Source organism: Globicephala melas, chromosome 5, assembly GCF_963455315.2.
Source record: "Globicephala melas chromosome 5, mGloMel1.2, whole genome shotgun sequence".
Taxonomy (NCBI): domain Eukaryota; kingdom Metazoa; phylum Chordata; class Mammalia; order Artiodactyla; family Delphinidae; genus Globicephala; species Globicephala melas.
The window spans coordinates 71,100,038-71,119,419 of record NC_083318.1 but is presented as its reverse complement, the minus strand read 5'-3'; the positions used below and the strand labels follow the sequence as shown (position 1 = coordinate 71,119,419).

The following is a 19,382-nucleotide window of genomic DNA, read 5'->3' as shown; positions in this document are numbered from 1 at the left end:
ACCTTCACTGTGGAAGATAGAGGTCCACTCAAGCAAGAAAGCAAACAAACAAGCAGCATACAAAAACAGAAACCAGGGCTTCCCTGGTGGCGCAGTGGTTGAGAGTCCGCCTGCCGATGCAGGGGACACGGGTTCGTGCCCCGGTCCGGGAGGATCCCGCGTGCCATGGGGCGGTTAGGCCCGTGAGCCATGGCCGCTGAGCCTGCGCGTCCGGAGCCTGTGCTCCGCAACGGGAGAGGCCACAACAGTGAGAGGCCTGCGTACCGCAAAAAAAAAAAAAAAAAAAAAATAGAAACCAACCAGAGGAAATAAAACTTTTTAAATTTGAAAAAGATCCTTACAGACATGGGTATTGCAATCACAAAATAAGAACAGGATGCTATAAAAAGGAACATTTAGAAGGAAAAAAAGAAGAGGTCTTAAAATTTTAAAATATGAAAGCAGAAATGAAACACTCAATAGCAGAGTTGGAACATAATGTTGAATTTTTCTACAAAAGTAAAGTAAAATGACAGAGGCAGAACATAGGAGAAAAAGATTACAAAAATTAGTGTCTTTGTCAGTTTGGGCTGCTATAATAGAGTAGCATACTCTGAGAGGCCTGTGAACAATAGAAATTTATCTCCCACAGTTCTGGAGGCTGGAAGTCCGAGATCAGGGTACCAACATGGTCGGGTTCTGGTTCTGGTCCCGGTCAGGTTAGGGTTGCAGACTTCTTGATATCTTCACATGACAGAAAGAGAGTGAGTTAGCTCTTTGGTCTCTTCTTATAAGGGCATTATTTCCATTCGTGAGGGCTCCACCCTCATGACCTAACTACCTTCTAAGGACCCCACCTCCTAATACCATCACATTAGATTTTAACCTATGAATTTTGGGGGACACACACATCAATCCATAACAGAGGGCCAGTATATGAGGTAAAATATCTAATAGGCATTCCTAGAAGGAGAACATAGAAAGCTGAGTGAAGTAAATATTTAGTGAAGTAATTCAAGGACATTTCTTAGAATCTAAGGATGTGATCTGCAGACTGAAAGGGCCCACTGACAGCTCAGCACAATGGATAAAACAGACACACATCAAAGCACAACATTATGAAATTTCACAATACTAACATGAGCTTCCAGGGATGAAGTAAAAATAACAGCAACAACAAAAAATAACTGATCATATATAAAGGATCAAGAATCAGAATAGCTTTGGACTTCTTAACAGTAATACTGGAAGCAAGAAATCAGTGGAGCATTTCTGTTACCAGTTAATGGCACGCCAGGAAACTGAGCCATCGTCCTGCTGAAAAACTGGACAAAATTTATTTCTGAAAATAAAAACACTTTAAAAACAGTAAAGATATAAAAAGGCAGTTAGGAACTCTCAGGTCACTTTTCGGACTAGAGCTTGTAGCCAGAGAGGCAAGCAGAACATCAGAGCAATAATGGCAAACCTGAACTAGACTCGCCCTGCTTCCCCTGAGCCGCAGGGACCTGGGGGGAGGACAGCAGAGGAAAAAGGGGGGAAAAGGAAAAGAAGGTGTCCTAGGGAGGTTGTACCCATGGATTGGTCCTCACGTGAAATTGTATTTAGAATATATCCAACCTGGTTGGGCCAGGAGCTCTCAAACCTTGATGTGGTCCTTCCTGACAGTGCCCATAGGCACCTGGCAGAAACATATGCAAAGCCCTGCAAGAAGGCACATCCAATCAAGGACTCAGAGAACCACAACAAATCATTTTTCTAGGGTGATGTCCAGTGAGCAGTGGAAACACACCGGAAAACAGAACATGAACCTGAATGAGAATCAATGTTGGAATGATCAGTCATGAACTTTAAACTATGCTTACCAAGTTTAAAGAACTAAACTTAAAATATCTTCAGAAAACAAGGCACTGTGAGAATGACATAGCAGTTTTGAAAAAGAAGCAGAGAATTTTCAGAAATGAAAAAAAATTTTTTAAAGGCAGTAGAGTCATGCCTTCATAATTCAGAAGGAAAAGGATTGCTGATCTAAAATTCTCAACCCAGTTAAACTATTCATAAATTACCAGGCTAGGATAATGAGAATTTCAACAGGCAATATTTCAAAAAACTTACCTCTCATGCACCCTTTCTGGTGAGGTTACTATAGGGTGTGGTCCGTCAAAGTCAAACCCTAGACAAAGAAGATACGGAAAACAGAAAACAGGAGATCCAACACACCAGAGAGGCAAAGGGAATCTCCAGGAGGATGTTGAAAGGAGGTACCAGGATGATAGCCACTCACCAGATACAGAGGAAACCTGTCTCTACCAGAGCAGTGGAATGCAAGAAACAGACATATTGAAAACCATCATCACCAAAATCTCTGCCACCATTCTATGTTTCTTTTCCTTTTTGGTTTAACCTGAAGACAGAATGTCTGGCCACAGTCTTATATATATTTAACTTTTTTTGACCATTGCTATAAAAATTCCTGTTCTCCCCTCCATGTCTTTTGCTTGGATCCACTAAGGAGCTCATTCAGTCCTAGGTGATTTGACCTACTCCTGAGAGCAGGAGGCAGATCATCTGATCTTAGAAGCAGGAAATACAGGGCATCCCACTTCCTTTGATACTATTTTTTATGACAATCTGTAGGTACCACCCTGCTGCCCTGCCAGGTGCTCCAACTGTGGTCAGCCATCTATTTCCCAGAACTCATTCTTTTCCTAAAAGTTCTCAGAACTCAATTTCCTAAAATCAAACAGTAAAACACCAACAGACCTACATGAAAGTAAACCCCCATATTAGGATGTATGATAATTAAACCACCACTTATTTGGACCTTACAATGAGTAAGACTGTTGCAAACCCTTGACTTGTGAGATCCAGTGACATCCAACCTGCACCCTTGGTGCCCTTTTCAAATCATCCTCAAGTCATTCTGCCATCTCCCAATTGTTTGGGGGAAGTAATCTGAGACTTTACCTATGTATAATTTTGTTTAAGCTATTGGATTTAGGGGCATAAATAAAATTTTTTTCTCCACAAACTTCAGCTGAAAACGTGTTGAGAGGCTGCACTCTGTGAAGTTGGAGTATTAAAAGCCAAGGGGTTGGGGGACTTCCTTGGTGGTCCAGCGGGTAATAAGACTCCATGCTCCCAACGCAGGGGGCCCAGGGTTCGATCCCTGTTTGGGGAACTAGATCCCGCATGCATGCAGCAACTAAGAAGCCCGCATGCTGCAACTAAAAGATCCCACGTGCCACAACCAAGACCCGGCACGGCCAAAATCAATCAAAAAAAAAAAAAAAAAAAGCCAAGGGGTTGTCCAGCAGGAAAACATCACCAGAGAAACATTGCCAGCTGCCTTGTGCCCTGGAAATCCTTCCTTCCGTGATATCACCCAGAGCTGAACGCCAAGCCAGCCTCAGCAGGAGGGAAGGCCTACTATCAACTTTGTTCCTGGGAGTTTCCACCATCCAAAATAAAGGCTGCCTTAATGGGGGAGGGGGAATGCTCACTGAGAAATTCAGATATCCAGATGTTTTCCTCCTCTTGTCTGATTGGTGAGTTAAAGTTTGATGATTCAAGCAGTTCCAGGAAATAAGATTCATGAAGTCAATTTGTGCTGACAAGTGTCTCAGCCATTCGGTTCCCTCCTTGTGACGGGCTGCACTTAGTGGCATTACAAAGCCAGGTGGGGTCAATTACCGCATAAATTTCACTAGATACTTATTTTAGCGCCCACACCATTAGAAGAAATTCTGCCAAGAAATTCTCCCAGTCTTAAATGAATTAATATGACCCTGACACAATTTTTAAACAATTGTTATGCTTCAGGTTGGAAGTTTGCCGAGAAAATAAAGTCCCGGGTGCATCTGTCTATATTTCAAGGGTTAAAGTGATTACATAACTGAGTTGAATCACGATTTGCTAATTGAAAGCAAGCTATTTTTAATGGTTTAAATAATTGGGTTACTTTTACTTTTTTTTTTTCTTTTACTTTTTCAGGCTTTTAAATTTGAAAGTAAAATGTCTCATTGACGTTTTCCTTAAAGTCTTTCATTAAAATTAGGAAACATTCACTTTGCTGTTTAATAAATGCCTGATGATGATAATGGTTTATTTTAAATGGTTTGTTTTAAATGGTTTATTTTAAAATTAATGGTTTATTTTTAAAAAGCAGGATGAGAAGTTGTAAGGTAACGATTCTGACTGCCAATTCCAACGGTGGGGAGTGTCAGTGGGCAGCTGGGCGTGGGGGGAGAGGAGGGTGATGGGCGTGTCTGGGACCGCTGCTCTCCCACACCACCAAGCAATTCTCCGACACCACCTGGGTGTCATACAATTTAATTTAATTCTGACACTATGTACCTGAAGACAACATCAGATTCCACAGGTTATGGGCGCAGTCCTACAAGAATATCCCACACTTCAGATGCCAATCAATAGTAGTGGTGGTCACCTGGGCTTCTGACCCATGGGTGGATCAGTAGTTTCAGTGAGCCCCCTGGTCCGGTTCAATTACTTTGCAAGAGCAGCTCACAGAACTCGCAGAAACATCTTACTTACCTGATCACTGGTTATTATGAAAAGATGTAACTCAGGAACAGCAAGATGGAAGAGATACATAGGGCGAGGTATGGAGAAAGGGCTCAGAGCTTCCATGCCCTCCGGGTGTGCCACTCTCCCTGAATCTCCGTGTGTTCACCAACCTGGAAGTTCTCCAAACGCTCTCTTTTTGGGTTTTTTTGGAGGCTTTATTACATGGGCATAACTGAGTAAATCATCGGCCAGTGGTGATTGATTCGACAACCTCTAGCGTCTCTCCCTCCCCTCCCAGGGGGGATGGGACTAAAAGTTACAACCCTCTAATCACATGGTTGGTTCTCCTGGTAACTAGCCCCTAACTTTAAGTGGGTCCAAAGTCACCCCATTAATATAACAAAAGACACCTTTCTGGCTCTCATTACTTAAGAAATCCAAGGGTTTTAGAAGCTTGGTGCCAGAAACAGGGATATTCTTATGACAGATCACAATATCACATAAGGCATATAACTTAAATGATTATATGCTTGGTCAGAGTTTGAGCTGAAGGAAGACATACAAATGATAAAAATCAAATATTTTGGATTGTTGCAGTTTCTCTAAAGGCAATATATTAGTCAGGATAGGCTAATTGCTTTAACTAACAGCCCCAAAATATCAATGGTTTAATATAGCAGAAGTTTATTTCTCACTCATGCAAAGTCCAGGGCAGATGTTCCTGAGGACTTAAGGAAGTTACCTTTTCAAGGAAGAGACTCGAGAATTTAGCATCCTTCCATCTTGCAGCTCTAACCATCTTCCTCATGAGGCCACCAAGTTCTGAGAGAGTGAGAGTGGAGAAAGAAGGTCACCTGCACACAGTTCCTTCCCTGTTAAGTGACACATCTTGGTAAGAACTAGTCACAATCTCAATGGTGTGCTGTAACCAGCTGGTCCCAGCTTCCGAAAGTTGCTTATGTGCCTTTTTTCCCCAATTCCACATTCAATGACATCATGTTGCTGGCTTGAAACAGGCCTTTGTGGAAGATTTACACAAGGGAAATAGGCAAATACTGCAGATGAAGCCTTTTCCTATCCGGAAAGCCAGGTGTTAAAACATTTACCAGCACAGCACACAGTTCCACCCAGCTAGAGGCAAAGGGTCCTGGAGAGGTGTTTAGTTGTGCATCTGAGAGGGATGAACGGGTTTGGTGAATATCTAGCCTCTCTCTGTCACGTGAAACAAATGAGAAAAGGATAAATAATTTCATTTGACTTTGGAAATGATCTCTTGTAACTATTCTTTAAAAAGGAACATTACTCTGTTTTTGGCTTTCTATTATCGTGTCTCTGTGTCATTTATATACCCTAAACTCAGGGAAATTATTTATGAATTACCTAACTGAAAATATATTGCTGTTAGGTAAGTGAGATGCCATCCTGTATGTGGGATTTTCTTCAGGGCAAGTTCCTTTCTCTTTTATTTGATGTTTTTGGTCTTCTCTTCCCCACTCAAAATACTACATACCTCATACAATCCCTTAAAAATATTTATGAGCGGGCTTCCCTGGTGGTGCAGTGGTTGAGAGTCCACCTGCCGATGCAGGGGACACGGGTTCGTGCCCCAGTCCGGGAAGATCCCACATGACGCGGAGCGGCTGGGCCCGTGAGCCATGGCCGCTGAGCCTGTGCGTCCGGAGCCTGTGCTCTGCAACGGAAGAGGCCACAACAGTGAGAGGCCCACGTACTGCAAAAAAAAAAAATATTTATGAGCATTTTTTTCTGATTTTTAAAAAATAAAGTGACCCATACACAATTACTGTTTTTGCAGGTAATAAATGATCAAATATCAGCAATTTCGTATGGCTCAACCTATACTAAGCATAGTTTCTGTTTTCAAGTCCCATCGGAATTTCCTATCATCTTTTGATTTGTTTGATAAAGTTTATTGGATTACCTTCCAGGACTCCTTATTAGCAATATAAATGACCAGAAGTTAAAAATTTGTTATCCTTCCTTCACAATTCAAACCTCTATAACTCTTTGAAACTTCCAAGGGGACTGGCTTCATAGTCTCTGTAAAATCCCCATGATGATGCCCTTGCTCTTTTTTGAGGGACAGAGACCCCATTTTTGCCACAAAGGCGTCTGGCCACACATAGTACTGTTTTCTCCTGGAGTCCACAAGGCTGCTTTTCTATGACTCTCTCTACTTTTGTCTACTTTTTGGAACTTGTAGAATTCTTGAGAACTGTACTGGGACTTTTTGCAAAGCAATATATAAGAATCATTATTCACTGTCATGGTTGGTTGCAAGGAGTAGGTTATGTATCAAGAACCAAAAGGGTACAGACCCTGCTGGGAAGCCAGAAGAACATAGGCTGTTTGTCTCCCCCAGACTGAGCCTCTCCCCATCTCTCTCCTCCCCGCTGGCTTCAGGCAACATCCCCTAGGCTTACATGATACGCAGTCATCCCATCCCCCAAGATGATGGGAAGTTTTACCCTTATCCAACCCCTTCCCAGAGAGATAGCAAGAGAAGATGCACAGTTGTCTCTGCTTGTTCAGGGTGGTGGCACTGGGGCTAGGAAGAAGTTGAACAGGATACCCCAGAGGGGGTTCAGACTGTCACATGGTCTGGTATGGGAGTGATCCAAGCATGAACACAAACAGATCTTGACTCATGCTTACCCCGGGGCTGCCCTTCTCCTTCTGTTTACCTGTCCCCACTTTCTGTGCCTTTCACTTCTCCATCATTCAAGTCTTCTCATTCACCTTCTGCCAGCTCTCCCATCTGACATTCTGGAGTCCGTAAGCTCTCAGATACAAAATGGGATTGTAGGGTAGGTAGGAAGATATGTATACACCCACTTCAAATTTTACCCAGGACACCAATTGGTCTGTCTCCAGGGAACTTTTAAATATGCCTTATACACATCATTGTTCTTCAAAATACTAGTGAGAGTAATGTGACATTTTGTCCTCTGCACCTCTTTGTTGTTTGGACTTGAGAAAAGATTGAGGTCCATTGTGATATTTATACAGGTCACTGTCATGTTAGTTATTTTCTTTGATATCACAATAATTTTGTGAGGGAGGTAAACAGGGTAAGTAGTAACCCCTTAAAGTGCTGAAATGGGCCGTCAGAAAATTTGGGCTTTTCCCAAGGCCCCATATCTAGTTAGAGCTGATAAGGGTGATTGGGGGTAAGGAAGAGAGGACTTGAACCCAAGTCCAAGGGCTTCTAATTTCAAGATAGGGTGCATTCCCTTACTGGGCTTTGCCTCATCCAGTGTAAATGCTAAGACAGCGTTACTGTAGTCTTCATTTGCCACTGTTTGATACTACATTTAGGTCCTTATCTTTATCCAAAACACATCTGGGCAAAACACATTTGAGAAGCATGTCACCGTTTTTCTGTATTCCAGGTGCTTTGTTTTCCCTTGCCACTTTTTATTTCTAGTAATGTAATGTAAATTCCCTATGTGAGAATTAGGTTAATAATTCTCAGATTTTCCTTTCTATATTATCAAAATTTATTTCCCTCATATGAATTATTTCTCTCATGAAATATACTCTTTATTCCCTGACTTCAAAACAATTACTAGGATGTCATCATCATTTTCTAATCATATAAACACGAGGGCTCATTTGTTTCTTCTTTGAAACTTTTGACAAACTTTGAATCTGTGATCAAAATCTCCCACCATGATGGACCATTTGTCTATTTCTCCTTGCAATGTGTCCAAGTTTGTTTTACATATTTTTAAGCTGTGGTGTTTTGTTTTGTTTTGGTTTTTCCGGTACGAGGGCCTCTCACTGTTGTGGCCTCTCCCGTTGCGGAGCACAGGCTCTGGACACGCAGGCTCAGCGGCCATGGCTCACGGGCCTAGCCGCTCTGCGGCATGTGGGATCTTCCCGGACCGGGGCACGAACCCGTGTCCCCTGCATCGGCAGGCGGACTCTCAACCACTGCGCCACCAGGGAAGCCCTGAAGCTATGTTTTTAAATGCATAATAAAAAATTAACATTTTTAAATATTCATGATTTTTTTTCAGTCAGAATGAAGTGATTCTTTCTCTTCTATTGCTTTTGTCTGATATCAATATAGCTACTGCAGCATTCTTTTGATTAATATTGCTTTTTTTCCCACCCCTTTCCCTTCAACCTTTCAATAGTTTGGTATGTAAGATATGTCTCTTGCAAAGAACATACTTATTTTCCCAGTCACAATATTTCTTTTGCCTTTTTATTGGAGTATTCTGTTTCTGTTCTAAGTATGATTATTAGTATATTTGTATTTAAATCTATCTTATTTTGTGTCCAATCTGTTGTTATTTTTCTTTTCCCTTTTCTTGCCTTCCATTTTTTTAAAAATAATTTATTTATTTTGGCTGTGCTGGGTTTTGTTTTTTATTTTTATTGGAGTATAATTGCTTTAAAATGGTGTGTTACTTGCTGCTTTATAACAAAGTGAATCAGTCATACATATACATATATCCCCATATCTCTTCCCTCTTGCATCTCCCTCCCACCCATCCTCTCTATCCCACCCTTCTAGCTGGTCACAAAGCTAAGCTGATCTCCCTGTGCTATGCGACTGCTTCCCACTAGCTATCTATTTTACGTTTGGTAGCGTATATATATCCATATATACACTACCACTCTAATACTTTGTCCCAGCTTACCCCTTCCCCTCCCCGTGTCCTCAGATCCATTCTCTACTAGGTCTGTGTCTTTATTCCCATCTTGCCCCTAGGTTCTTCATGACCATTTTTTTTCTTTAGATTCCATATACATGTGTTAGCATACGGTATTTGTTTTCCTCTTTCTGACTTACTTCACTCTGTATGACAGACTCTAGGTCCACCCATCTCACTATAAATAACTCAATTTCATTTCTTTTTACGGTTGAGTAATATTCCATTGTATATATGTGCCACATCTTCTTTATCCATTCATCTGTCGATAGACACTAGGTTGCTTCCAAGTCCTGACTATTGTAAATAGAGCTGCAATGAACATTGTGGTACATGACTCTTTCTGAATTATGGTTTTCTCAGGGTATATGCCCAGTAGTGGGATTGCTGAGTCATATGGTAGTTCTATTTTTACTTCTTTAAGGAACCTCCATACTGTTCTCCATAGTGACTGTATCAATTTACATTCCCACCAACAGTGTATGAGGGTTCCCTTTTCTCCACACCCTCTCCAGCATTTATTGTTTGTAGATTTTTTGATGATGGCCATTCTGACCGGTGTGAGATGATATCTCATTGTAGTTTTGATTTGCATTTCTCTAATGATTAATGATGTTGAGCATTCTTTCCTGTATTTGTTGGCAGTCTGTATATCTTCTTTGGAGAAATGTCTATTTAGGTATTCTGCCCAGTTTTGGATTGGGTTGTTTCTTTGATATTGAGCTGCATGAGCTGCTTGTAAATTTTGGAGATTAATCCTTTGTCAGTTGCTTCATTTGCAAATATTTTCTCCCATTCTGAGGGTTGTCTTTTTGTCTTCTTTATGGTTTCCTTTGCTGTGCAAAAGCTATGAAGTTTCATTAGATCCCATTTGTTTATTTTTGTTTTTACTTCCATTTCTCTAGGAGGTGGGTCAAAAAGGATCTTGCTGTGATTTATATCATAGAGTGTTCTGCCTATGTTTTCCTCTAAGCGTTTTATAGTGTCTGGCCTTCCATTTAGGTCTTTAATCCATTTTGAGCTTATTTTTGTCTGTGGTGTTAGGGAGTGTTCTAATTTCATTCTTTTACATATAGTCCAGTTTTCCCAGCACCACTTATTGAAGAGGCTGTCTTTTCTCTACTGTATATTCTTGCCTCCCTTATCAAAGATAAGGTGACCATATGTGCATGGGTTTATCTCTGGGCTTTCTATCCTGTTCCATTGATCTATATTTCTGTTTTTGTGCCAGTACCATACTGTCTTGATTACTGTAGCTTTGTAGTATAGTCTGAAGTCTGGGAACCTGATTACTCCAGCTGCATTTTTCATTCTCAAGATTGCTTTGGCTATTCGGGGTCTTTTGTGTTTCCATACAAATTGTGAAATTTTTTGTTCTAGTTCTGTGAAAAATGCCAATGGTAGTTTGATAGGGATTGCATTGAATCTGTAGATTGATTTGGGTAGTATAGTTATTTTCACAATGTTGATTCTTCCAATCCAAGAACATGGTATATCTCTCCATCTTATTTGTATCATCTTTAATTTCTTTCATCAGTGTCTTATAATTTTCTGCATACAGGTCTTTTGTCTCCTTAGGTAGGTTTATGCCTAGATATTTTATTCTTTTTGTTGTAATGGTAAATGGGAGTGTTTCCTTAATTTCACTTTCAGATTTTTCATCATTAGTGTATAGGAATGCAAGAGATTTCTGTGCATTAATTTTGTATCCTGCAACTTTACCAAATTTATTGATTAGCTCTAGTAGTTTTCTGGTAGCATCTTTAGGATTCTCTATCTATAGTATCATGTCCTCTGCAAACAGTGACAGCTTTACTTCTTTTCCGATTTGGATTCCTTTTATTTCTTTTTCTTCTCTGACTGCTGTGGCTAAAACTTCCAAAACTATGTTGAATAATAGTGGTGAGAGTGGGCAACCTTGTCTTGTTCCTGATCTTAGTGGAAATGGTTTCAGTTTTTCACCATTGAGGATGATGTTGGCTGTGGGTATGTCATATATGGCCTTTATTATGTTAAGGTAGGTTCCCTCTATGCCTACTTTCTGGAGGGTCTTTTTTTTTTTTTATCATAAATGGGTGTTGAATTTTGTCAAAAGCTTTTCCTGCATCTACTGAGATGATCATACGGTTTTTCTTCCTCAATTTGTTAATATGGTGTATCACATTGATTGATTTGCATATATTTAAGAATCCTTGCATTCCTGGAATAAACCCCACTTGATCATGGTGTATGATCCTTTTAATGTGCTGTTGGATTCTGTTTGCTAGTATTTTGTTGAGGATTTTTGCATCTAAGTTCATCAGTGATATTGGTCTGTAGTTTTCCTTTTTTTTGACATCTTTGTCTGGCTTTGGTATCAGGGTGATGGTGGCCTCGTAGAATGAGTTTGGGAGTGTTCCTCCCTCTGCTATATTTTGGAAGAGTTTGAGAAGGATAGGTGTTAGCTCTTCTCTAAATGTTTGATAGAATTCATCTGTGAAGCCATCTGGTCCTGGACTTCTGTTTGTTGGAAGATTTTAATCACAGTTTCAATTTCAGTGCTTGTGATTGGTCTGTTTATATTTTCATTTCTTCCTGGCTCAGTCTTGGAAGGTTGTGCTTTTCTAAGAATGTGTCCATTTCTTCTGGGTTGTCCATTTTATTGGCATAGAGTTGCTTGTAGTAATCTCTCATGATTCTCTGTATTTCTGAAGTGTCAGTTGTTACTTCCTCTTTTTCATTTCTAATTCTATTGATTTGAGTCTTCTCCCTTTTTTTCTTGATGAGTCTGGCTAATGGTTTATCAATTTTGTTTATCATCTCAGAGAACAAGCTTGTAGTTTTATTGATCTTTGCTACCGTTTCCTTCATTTCTTTTTTATTTATTTCTGATCTGATCTTTATGATTTCTTTCCATCTCCTAACTTTGGTGTTTTTTTGTTCTTTTTTTCTAATTGCTTTAGGTGTAAGGTTAGGTTGTTTATTTGAGATGTTTCTTGTTTCTTGAGGTAGGATTGTATTGCTATAAAATTCCCTCTTAGAACTGCTTTTGCTGCATCCCATAGGTTTTGGGTCGTCGTGTTTTCATTGTCATTTGTTTCTAGGTATTTTTTGATTTCTTCAGTGATCTCTTGGTTATTAAGTAGTGTAGTCTTTAGCCTGCATGTGTTTCTATTTTTTACAGATTTTTTTTCCAATAATTGATATCTAGTCTCATAGCGTTGTGGTCAGAAAAGATACTTGATATGATTTCAATTTTCTTAAATTTACCAAGGCTTGATTTGTGACCCAAGATATGATCGATCCTGGAGAATGTTCCATGAGCACTTGAGAAGAATATGTATTCTGTTGTTTTTTGGTTGGAATGTCCTATAAATATCAATTAAGTCCATCTTGTTTAATGTATTATTTAAAGCTTGTGTTTCCTTATTTATTTTCATTTTGGATGATCTGTCCATTGGTGAAAGTGGGGTGTTAAAGTCCCCTACTATTATTGTGTTACTGTCTATTTCCCCTTTTATGGCTGTTAGCATCTGCCTTATGTATTCAGGTGCTCCTATGTTGGCTGCATAAATATTTACAATTGTTATATCTTCTTCTTGGATTGATCCCTTGATCATTATGTATTGTCCTTCTTTGTCTCTTGTAATAGTCTGTTTTAAAGTCTATGTTGTCTGATATGAGAATTGCTACTCCAGCTTTCTTTTGATTTCCCTTTGCATGGAATATCTTGTTCCATCCCCTCACTTTCAGTCTGATGTTCTTAGGTCTGAAGTGGGTCTCTTGTAGACAGCATATATATGGGTCTTGTTTTTGTATCCATTCAGCCAGTCTATGTCTTTTGGTTGGAGCATTTAATTCATTTACATTTAAGGTAATTATCGATATGTATGTTCCTATTCCCATTTTCTTAATTGTTTTGGGTTTGTTATTGTAGGTCTTTTCCTTCTCTTGTGTTTCCAGCCTAGAGAAGTTCCTTTAGGATTTGCTGTAAAGCTGGTTTGGTTGTGCTGAATTCTCTTAGCTTTTGCTTGTCTGTAAAGATTTTAATTTCTCCGTCAAATCTGAATGAGATCCTTGCTGGGTAGAGTAATCTTGGTTGTAGGTTTTTCCCTGTCATCACTTTAAATGTGTCCTGCCACTCCCTTCTGGTTTGCAGAGTTTCTGCTGAAAGATCAGCTGTGAACCTTATGGGGATTCCCTTATGTGTTATTTGTTGTTTTACCCTTGCTTTCAATATTTTTTCTGTGTATTTAATTTTTGATAGTTTGATTAATATGTGTCGTGGCGTGTTTCTCCTTGGATTTATCCTGTATGGTACTCTCTGTCCTTCCTGCACTTGATTAACTACTTCCTTTCCCATATTAGGGAAGTTTTCAACTATAATCTCTTCAAATATTCTCTCAGTCCCTTTCTTTTTCTCTTCTTCTTCTGGAACCCCTATAAGTTGAATGTTGGTGTATTTAATATTGTCCCAGAGGTCTCTGAGACTGTCCTCAATTCTTTTCATTCTTTTTCCTTTATTCTGCTCTGCAGTAGTTATTTCCACTATTTTATTTTCCAGGTCACTTCTCCGTTCTTCTGCCTCAGTTATTCTGCTATTGATCCCTTCCGGAGAATTTTTAATTTCATTTATTGTGTTGTTCATGATTGTTTGTTTGCTCTTTAGTTCTTCTAGGTCCTTGTTAAACGTTTCTTATATTATCTCCATTCTATTTCCAAGATTTTGGATCATCTTTACTATCATTATTCTGAATTCTTTTTCAGGTAGACTGCCTATTCATTTGTGAAGTCTGGTGGGTTTTTACCTTGCTCCTTCATCTGCTGTGTGTTTCTTTGTCTTCTCATTTTGCTTAACTTACTGTGTTCAGGGTCTCCTTTTCGCAGGCTGTAGGTTCGTAGTTCCCGTTGTTTCTTGTGTCTGTCCCCAGTGAGTAAGGTTGGTTCAGTGGGTTGTGTAGGCTTCCTGGCGGAGGGGAATGGTGCCAGTGTTCTGGTGGATGAGGCTGGATCTTGTCCTTCTGGTGGGCAGGTCCACGTCTGGTGGTGTGTTTTGGGGTGTCTGTGACCTTATTATGATTTTAGGCAGCCTCTCTACTAATAGGTGGGGTTGTGTTCCTGTCTTGCTAGTTGTTTGGCATAGGGTGTCCAGCACTGTGGCTTGCTGGTTGTTGAGTGGAGCTGGGTCATGGCATTGAGGTGGAGATCTCTGGGAGATTTTTGCCATTTGATATTACGTGGAGCTGGGAGGTCTCTGGTGAACCAATGTCCTGAACTTGGCTCTCCCACCTCAGAGGCACAGCCCTGACACCTGGCTGGAACACCAAGAGCCTGTCATCTACACGGCTTAGAATAAAAGGGAGAGAAAAAGATAAAATTAAATTAAATTAAATTTTAAAAAGAGTTATTAAAATAAAAATCAAAACATAAGTATTAAAAAATTTATTTTAAGTAATTTAAAAAAAGAAAGAACAACCAAACCAAAAACATATTCACCAATGATAACAAGCATTGAAAACTATATTAAAAAAAAAAAAAAGGACAGACAGAACCCTAGGGCAAATGGTAAAAGCAAAGCTATACAGACAAAATTGCACACAGAAGCATACGCATACCACTCACAAAAAGAGAAAAAGGGAAAAAAAAAAATTATCATTGCTCCCAAAGTCCGCCTCTTCAATTTGGGATGATTCGTTGTCTCTTCAGGTATTCCACAGATGCAGGGTACATCACGTTGACTGTGGAGATTTAATCCACTGCTCCTGAGGCTGCTGGGAGAGATTTCTCTTTCTCTTCTTTTTTCTCACAGCTCCTGGGATTCAGCTTTTGTTTGGCCCTGCCTCTGCGTGTAGGTTGCCTAAGGGCATCTGTTCTTCACTCAGACAGGACGGGATTAAAGGAGCAGCTGCTTCAGGGGCTCTGGTTCACTCAGGCCGGGGGGGGGGGGGGGGGGGGGGGGGGCGGGGAGGGGTACGGAGTGCAGGGCGAGCCTGCAGCGGCAGAGGCCAGCATGCTTTTCTTGGCTTCTTCTGAATGAACTTTTTTATCATTCAAATCCCTACTCCCCAATAGTTTAGAACAATATACTCTGTTTCTTTTCTTTTGTTACTTTATTTAGTTATTTTGCTCTTTGGATCTCTTTTTTAAAATAATTAATTAATTAATTAATTAATTAATTTTTTTGCTGCGTTGGGTCCTTGTTGCTGTGCGTGGGCTTTCTCTAGTTGTAGCGAGCGGGGGCTACTCTTCATTGTGGTGTGTGGGCTTCTCATTGTGGTGGCTTCTCATGTTGTGGAGCACGGGCTGTAGGCACGTGGGCTTCAGTAGTTGCAGCATGTGGGCTCAGTAGTCGTGGCTCACGGGCTCTAGAGCACAGGCTCAGTAGTTGTGGCACATGGGCTTAGTTGCTCCATGCTCCATGGCATATGGGAGCCCTGGCAGACCAGGGCTCAAACCCATGTCTCCTAAATTGGCAGGTGGATTCTTAACCACTGCGCCACCAGGGAAGTCCCTGGTTTTCTTATTGTAACTCACACCTTCTATCCAGGATCATTTTCCTTTTGCCTGAAATACATTCTTTAGTGTTTCCTTTGGTGATAGAATGCAGGTGATGAATTCTGATTTTGTTTATCTAAAAACATCTTTGTTTGGCTCTCATTCCACTATAAGACTCTTAGAGGAAAACATAGGCAGAACACTCTTTGATATAAATCACTGCAAGATATTTGTTGACCCACCTCCTACTAATGAAAATAAAAACAAAACTAACAAATAGGATGAAAATAAAACAAAACTAACAAATAGGGCCTAATTAAACTTAAAAGCTTTTGCACAGCAAATGAAACCATAGACAAGACAAAAAGACAACCCTCAGAATGGGAGAAAATATTTGCAAACGAAGCAACTGACAAAGGATTAATCTCCAAAATATACAAACAGCTCATGTAGCTCAATATCAAAAAAACAAACAACCCAATCAAAAAATGGGCAGAAGACCTAAATAGACATTACTCCAAAGGAGACATACAGATGGCCAACAAACACATGAAAAGATGCTCAACATCACTAATTATTAGAGAAATGAAAATCAAAACTGCAGTGAAGTATCACCTCACACCAGTCAGAATGGCCATCATTTAAAAATCTACAAACAATAAATGCTGGAGAGGGTGTGGAGAAAAGGGAACCCTCTTGAACTGTTGGTGGGAATGTAAATTGATACAGTCACTATGGCAAACAGTATGGAAATTCTTTAAGACTAACAATATAACTACCATATGACCCAGCAATCTCACTCCAGGGCATGTACCCAGAGAAAACCATAATTCAAACAGACACGTGAACCCCAGTGTTCATTGCAGCACTATTTACAATAGCCAGGACATGGAAGTAACCTAAATGTTCATCAACAGAGGAATGGATAAAAAAGATGTGGTACATATATACAATGGAATATTACTCAGCCATAAAAAGGAACAAAACTGGGTCATTTGTAGAGACGTGGATGGACATAGAAACTGTCATACAGAGTGAAGTCAGACAGAAAGAGAAAAACAAATATCGCATATTAACACATATATGTGGAACCTAAAAAATACTGGTATATATGTTCTTATTTACAAAGCAGAAATAGGGACACAGACGTAGAGAACAAATGTATGGACACCAAGGGGGGAAGGGAGGGTGGGATTAATTGGGAGATTGGGATTGACATATGTACACTGTTGATACTATATATAAAATAGCTAACTAATGAAAACCTACTGTATACCTCAGGGAACTCTACTCAATGCTCTGTGGTGACCTAAATGGGAAGGAAATCCGAAAAAGAGGGGATATAGGGGTGTGTGTATATATATATATAAAGCTGATTCAGTTTGCTGTACAGTAGAAACTAACACAACATTGTAAAGCAACTACACTCCAATAAAAATTAATTTTTAAAAAAAGGGGGGTTGCTCTGAAGGTGTTTTGTAGATGTGTAAAGTCCAGAATCAGTTGACTTTTAAGTTAGGAAGATTATCCTAGATAATCTGAGTGGGTCTGATTCAATAATGGAAAGGCCTTAAAAACAGAGCTGAGGCTTCCCAGATTGAAGAAGAAATTCTGCCAATGGACTGCTGTTTCAGCCTGTTTCAATGAGTTCTGGTCCACGCTTCTGAGGGCCTGCCATACAGATTTCAGACTTACCTAGCCAGGCCCCACAATTGTGTAAGCAGATCCCTTGCAACAAGTACCTTCATATGTATCTCCTGCTCGTTGTGCTTCTCTGCTTGAACTCTAATGCAGCAGTTACTTTCTTTCAGCCAATTTTCTTTGAGACATTATGGCATTGTTTTCTGGCTTTCATTTTTTCTGTCAAGAACTCAGTTGTCAGTTTAACTGCTATTGCTTTGAAGATATACTCTCTTTCCTTCACCCTCTAGCTTCTTTTACAATTATGATGTATTTCAGTGTGAAAATCCCAAGCAGCAAAAATAAAAAGATATTCTGAGTCTCTGGAATCTGTGGATTGGTATCTTTCTGAAAAATGCTCTGCTATATATTATCTCTTCAGATATTGCCTCTTCCCAGTCTCTGTCTCCTTCTGGGATTCCAATCACAAACAGGTTAAGAATTTCCCACCCTGTCTTTCATGTCTCTTACTTCTCCACAGTATTTTTCATCCTTTCATTTGTTACACATTCTGAGTAATCTTTTTTTTTTTTTTTTTTTTTTGGCTGTGTTGGGTCTTCGTTGCTGTGCGCGGGCTTTCTCTAGTTGTGGTGAGTGGGGGCTACTCTTTGTTGAAGTGTGTGGGCTTCTCATTGTGGTGGCTTCTCTTGTTGTGGAGCATGGGCTCTAGGCACATGGGCTTCAGGAGTTGTGGCACATGGGCTCAGTAGTTGTGGCTCACGGGCTCTAGAGCTCAGGCTCAGTAGTTGTGGCACATGGGCTTAGTTGCTCCACGGCATGTGGGATCTTCCCAGACCAGGGCTCAAACCCATGTCCTCTGCATTGGCAGGTGGATTCTTAACCACTGTGCCACCAGGGAAGTCCCCTGAGTAATCTATTTTGATCCATCTTTCAGCTCATGAATTCTTCTGTTACCAAACATGTCTTTGAGTTTTCATTTGGATTGCTGTAGCATTCATTTCTAGAATTTCATTTCCCAAATCTGCTGTCACTTTTAATGATTTCCTTCAGATATTTTCAAGCTTGTCATTTATATAATTTGTGCCTGATAATTCTGACATCTTAGATTTAGTTGAGTCTGTTTCTGCTGTCACGTTTTTCTACTGGTTTTCATTCATGTTACCTTGCTTTCTTGTGTATGTTTGCTTGCTGATCATCACCTTTAAGAAAAACTTGGTGGGTTCTCTGGTTTCTAGGCTAAATGAACCTTATTTCATAGAGGTTTTCTGCCAAGTGCACAGGCACCCCAGACGTGGACCATCTCACCTTGAGATTCTCTGGTTCACCTAGGCTATGTTTATGCAGGATACAGATTCTTTTAAGGACCAGTCTATGACTATAACTTTTCTTTTAAAATAAATTTATTTATTTATTTTTGGCTGTATTGGGTCTTCATTGCTGTGCGTGGGCTTTTCTCTAGTTGCGGTGAGCGGGGGGCTACTCTTTGTTGCAGTGCTCGGGCTTCTCATTGTGGTGGCTTCTCTTGTTGCGGAGCACGGGCTCTAGGCACATGGGCTTCAGTAGTTCTGGTACGTGGGCTCAGTAGTTGTGGCTTATGGACTCTACAGTGCAGGGTCGGTAGTTGTGGCACACGGGCTTAGTTGCTCCACGGCATGTGGGATCTTCCCAGACCAGGGATCGAACCCACGTCCCCTGCATTGGCAGGTGGATTCTTAACCACTGCACCACCAGGGAAGTCCACTATAACTTCTTAGGGACTCTTTCCTTGTTACTTTTTGTTTGCTTGCTTGTTTTTTTCCTTTCTGTTACTTCAGGGAGGTGGGAGCTTTGTTCTGATTTACCATTTCTTTAATTATGTAACTAATATTCTGTCTCCAATTACAATGTGTGGGGCTCCCCTTCACACACCCCTGCACCCCCCCATACCAAGCAGCTCTCTGACACCAGCTTAGTGTCCTACAATTCAACTCAATACTGACACCAGCTACCTAGAGATAGCATCAGATCCCATGGGTTAAGGGTTTATTCCCACAAGACTGTCCCCATGTTAGATGTCAAACACAAGTCAAGGTTGTTATC

At 40.3% G+C, this 19,382-nt stretch overlaps 1 protein-coding gene across 2 annotated transcripts in view; it reads right to left on the bottom strand.

Moving 5' to 3' along the window:
* Nucleotides 1-486: 486 nt before the first annotated feature.
* SLAIN2 (SLAIN motif family member 2) overlaps nucleotides 487-19,382 on the bottom strand; it is a 119,867-nt gene continuing 100,971 nt past the window's right edge. The window contains exons 11-14 of one of the 2 annotated variants that reach the window (XR_009564001.2): nucleotides 6,017-6,235; nucleotides 5,249-5,328; nucleotides 2,095-2,152; nucleotides 491-1,683 (exon numbers count right to left, since the gene is read on the bottom strand). The gene's annotated coding sequence lies outside the window, so the exon portion shown is untranslated. Of the gene's footprint in view, nucleotides 2,153-5,248; nucleotides 5,329-6,016; nucleotides 6,236-19,382 lie in introns of both variants that reach the window. The other variant, XR_009564000.2, reaches the window with a different exon arrangement.